Raw genomic sequence first — 4,703 nt, 5'->3', positions numbered from 1 at the left:
ATTTCCCATAAGCTCTGGAGTAGCTAGTAGGTACTGCTACTACTGCAGCAAGTACACCAACAAAAGGTATATTGCCCTTTGTGTTCTACGGATATTTATAGACAAGAATGGGCTGCATGTTGTACTACACCACGTCTCAAGTAAATATACGGCGACGAGAAATGTTTATATAAAGGTTAGACTGATTTCATATTTTGATAAAGAAAATGAATATACAACCAGATTTCCGACTATAGCATTTCTCTCATCCAAATCCGATGCGCTTTAAAAAAAAAAGATATACACAAACAAACAGACAGACAGGGAAGATTTTCGTCAAGTTTTGGCCTATTCGATTGGATTAGCCGCGCTAGGCTTTAGTTATAGTTGTAGCGAGACATTCCTTCGCAAATCAAAGCCATACATACCCGCCGCTCTTAGCCGCTGATTTGATAATGAGCCTTTCTCCTTGTTTCTGTATAGCCCGGCAGTTTTGTTGGACGGTGGAACAGAACGGATTGAACTTCGGCAGAGTTGCGTCACCAGCTGTCTGGTACACAAAAAAGGGGGCGGACACATCAAACACACAACCGACAAAAAACAAATACAAGAATAGAAAACTGTCAAGTTAAAAACAACAACCAAAGAAAGAATCGAGACTCTTGTCCCGTTGATTTATATTGGATCAAAGGAGGAATTGGTTTGATTTGCGTAGGGGGGGCTGGCTAATTAGTTTGATCAATAATTTTAATTCGACCGCCAGCCAAAATCCCAGGCATACGGGTCCTACAGTACAAACGCCTTCATTTCGTTCGTCGCGTCAATTATTTTTGATTTTATAAAACAAACGAAGGAAACCTTTTAAAGACATTCGCTCTTCGTTTCCCCGCTGCCCTTTTATTATCAATCATTAATCCCAATCACTTTTATTGATTCTGAATTATAATCGGCGTATAGGCTAAATTCAAATCGCGAAAAAAAGGTCGGTTGTCTATATTGGGAGGTTTCACATGCAAAAGTTCATATCGGGGACGATATTTTCTAATCACATCTGCGAAAATAAAAATAAAATTCGATTGGCAGGTCCTTCTCGGGTGATTGTTCCAACCAGGCAACGGCCGCCCGCGAAACTTTTTATTTTTAAAAAATAAATAAAAAAAATAAGACGCCACCGCCGCCGCCTTCACTCACGTTTTTCTTTTTATCTCATCTACGCGCTTGCGGACGCGTCCGGGTGACTGGCAATTTATATATTTATATATTTTTTTTTATTTTTGTTGAAATGGAAATAAACGGTATGAGATCATTGCTGATTTTAGTTATGGCCGTCGTTCGGTTGCCTACCGAGAATCAAAGTGAGGAAATGATTGAACAATTTCCGATGGCAACACTCAAACAACTCGAGAGTTCTTTACGTGTTCGAAAATTGGACAGCTCAGAAGCATTGATATCAATCAGACGAAAATCAGTTTTTGAATTACTAATTCGAATTTTCGCCATAAATTGAATGGAGGTCGAAGTACCTTCGTGACCCTTCGGCTCGCCCTTCGGTTCTTGGTCAAATGTAATCGTGAATAATCAATTTCGAATTATATTAGCCATTTTGGGAGAAATGTGACGAACTCGAGGAAGTTGGTAATGCTGAGTTATATTAGTTACTTACCTGTTTGGGTATCACCAGGTGGTTGGTCGTGGCCAGTGAATATTAATATTTAACCTATAGCAAAATTGCGTTGTTCAAATTTCGGTTATATAATTGCCTAACATTCAGGTTTTTTCTTGACCAAACACAGATCCAAATTTCCATTCTGTCTTCGAAACAACAGCGGTCATCTCGAAATTAATCAGTTCCAGGTCAACGCATTAAAAAATGGCGCCACTATTCGCCTATTCAATTGCGTTGGACTACCTCAACAATTTGTTGTTGGTGGTTTAGTTGATGACCTTCGTGAATCACTGATGAATCTCTCCAGGGCAGCGTGTGTCTGAACTCTGAGGCATCTTAATGCACCGCCCTTCAATACAAATTAGGTCATTAATACAAGTTTTTCAGAATAATTAAATCCCGAGTCACCCTCCTGGACACGTTTCCCGGGATTCTGTAAAATTTGCCGTCTCATCCTCATGATGACCGCGGGACGGAGGAAAAAGTCAAGACTGTAGTATGTCAAGTTTTATTGTTTCTCACTTATCGTAACAACCATATCGTGATCCCCAATTTGGAGGATGGGTCATCAGGGCAACAGCATTCCATTCCACGGACAGTGCCAGCACATTCTTATTCTGGTACTTCATTAATATGCAATGAAATTATTTTTATTCAAATTGCATAATCTTCACTATTTCAGTTATCAAATATTTTTTTTAAAATCAACGAACTTCAGGCTAAAAGTAATTATCTGCGGGTTTTTTTTGGGGGGGGGGTTCGATTTTTAATTCTATCGATATCTTAAGAAAGCATGGCTAATTAGAATATTAGTGTCGTCTGCTTTCTCTTTGTCTGCAAGTTTTGAAAAAGACAAAGAGACGAAATTCAAGATCACAAAGAAAACGGAACGATCACTTCTCTTGGAAATTATAGCCTACGTGGCTGCACGAAAAACAGCACAGTAAATCAAATTAAAAATTTCGGTCGTCGTTTCAACTCTGGCCGCCTCTCTTTATAGAGTAGATTAATACGCATTCCATGCTGTTTAGCAGGTAAATAAAACCAGTGATAAATCTAAGAATACAAATAGAAGGTTTTGGGATGGGAGCTTAAATAGAAAAGGTAAACGTAAACCTGTTCCAAAATTTTGAAATGTTCCTGATTAACATTGATCCCATGATGTTAGCCTCATGTCAATACATGGCAGTTTGTTTGCACGGTGTGTAACCTTTTCCTCTGTGCAGATGTGATACTAGGCCAGCCATCATAACTTCAAGATATGCAAGTTTTGCCAGTTTCACTTTTGCTGGTAATAATGACCTGAGATTGTCATCAGCAACAATCTCAGCATCATCACTTGGGTAGGCTCCCTAAAGATTTTCGTTACTTTCATTCATCAGTGACCTGCTACATATTATGACGATGTATGACTTGCACCAATGCAGTGTATATACATGTAACCCTTAGATTCTCCTGTTTATTTACAATTAGGGTTTACTCACTATCTCATTTTCAACTTTTGCTTATACCACTTGTTATATCTGTCAAATTTATTCGTAACCCATTTTTTAAATTTTATTTAGACAAACTGCATCCCGTTTGATTGGAGAAACCACCGATGTCGTTCGAGTTACGGATCTCTTCTTCACCTTTCTTTCAATTCTTCGTGTGAGTGTACGAGGGCCGTATTCACGAGGACGCCGGACGCCCATTTTCCTACCCTGCCTGGGAGTATAGGCCTATTCAGTACTTTTACTGTCAAAAGTACTTCACTTTTCTGCAGATGGAGCACTTGTGGATGGTTGCCTGGCTGTATTTCCCAGGCTTAAAGGTAGGACAAACATGTGTCTATTCTTCCTTTTTGACTATTTATAGTGGCGTTGATTATAAAATGCTAGATAGTACGGAGTACGATTATTCCTGAGCCATATGCGGTTGACTGGAACTGTTTTCTCTTGCCTTTTTTGTTGACTCAGTCAGGGTTCATTGAATAAATCAGTTGTAGAACGACTGCAGATCAGGCTTGTTTTTGTCCCACCTCACACCTTTGTCTGTAGGTAAACAATCGATTTCAAAAATATTTGAACTTGAACACTTTAAGCAAAGTGCAAAGTCTAGAAAATTTTATGAGCAAGAAGGACCTGCCGCCACACCGGCACCTCCTCGTTAATTTTTGATCCTCAGGACTCTGGAGTTGCATATTACATAAATAGCAACGATTTTTCGAACAACAAGAACATTTAGTGTCAGTTGAAATGACTGTCCCAGAAGAGATGAAACGCCTGAACCAAAACAAATTCGCAGAATAAGTTTCGTTTAACTTTTGGGTTTCCCTGTAACTCGTGAATTTGAGTTTGGACGGGCGGAAGGTGAATCCATGGGACAATTTCCCTGTAAATGTTCACAACATCAAAATCTTTCATTTTTTCTAAATTCGAATATGTGGGACTGCACAACGGGACACGGTTGATTTTCTAATTTTCCTGCTAAATCAAACAGTTCTTCACGCATACTAATGTTACAAGGTATTGAGCTAATGGGAGCTTCTGTTATACTTATAACGCCCTGCACGAAACAAGACCAGCGAGTTTCGGAGAAAATGTTCCGTTTCGAAAATCGTTTTTTCCTTTTTCGACGCTTTACCCAAGTGACACGTGCTGATCAATGACTCTCCATTCAAGTTTGATGGTTTCCCCCTCATTGCATCATTTTGAGGAAAAGGTCAGGTCAGCACATTCGAGTACCATCTCCGTAATATTATTTGTACTGAAACGGGGCGTATAAACTTGGTGCACGCACCAATTCATGACTCCTAAGCATCTATAATTTTTCTCTGCAACTAATGGTTGCGCAAAGTTTCGCAGAACGATGTCGTGTCGATCCTGTTTTCGGGTTGAACAGAGCACCCATAAGTCGGCGATTTGAAGAATTCACATTTGATTCAAAGCTAATTAGACTCCCAATTGCCCCGAAACTCAAGTTCCCCCCCCACTCGACTGTAACTATAGAAATTTAGAAATAGCCGTTTGATGCAGTCGACAATCATTTCGCGTCCAGTACAATCACCCGGCCAACT

At 39.6% G+C, this 4,703-nt stretch overlaps 1 long non-coding RNA gene across 1 annotated transcript; it reads left to right on the top strand.

Annotated features, from left to right (window-relative positions):
* Positions 1-2,492: 2,492 nt before the first annotated feature.
* LOC124189910 lies at positions 2,493-3,456 on the top strand. Its single transcript, XR_006872710.1, has 3 exons — positions 2,493-2,679; positions 2,872-2,988; positions 3,211-3,456. It is a non-coding gene; the product is annotated as an uncharacterized LOC124189910 (long non-coding RNA).
* Positions 3,457-4,703: the final 1,247 nt, after the last annotated feature.

This window comes from Daphnia pulex, chromosome 3 (genome assembly GCF_021134715.1).
Source record: "Daphnia pulex isolate KAP4 chromosome 3, ASM2113471v1".
In the NCBI taxonomy this organism is placed as follows: Eukaryota; Metazoa; Arthropoda; class Branchiopoda; order Diplostraca; family Daphniidae; genus Daphnia; species Daphnia pulex.
The sequence above is the reverse complement of the archived record's forward strand: the minus strand, read 5'-3'. Positions and strand labels throughout refer to the sequence as shown.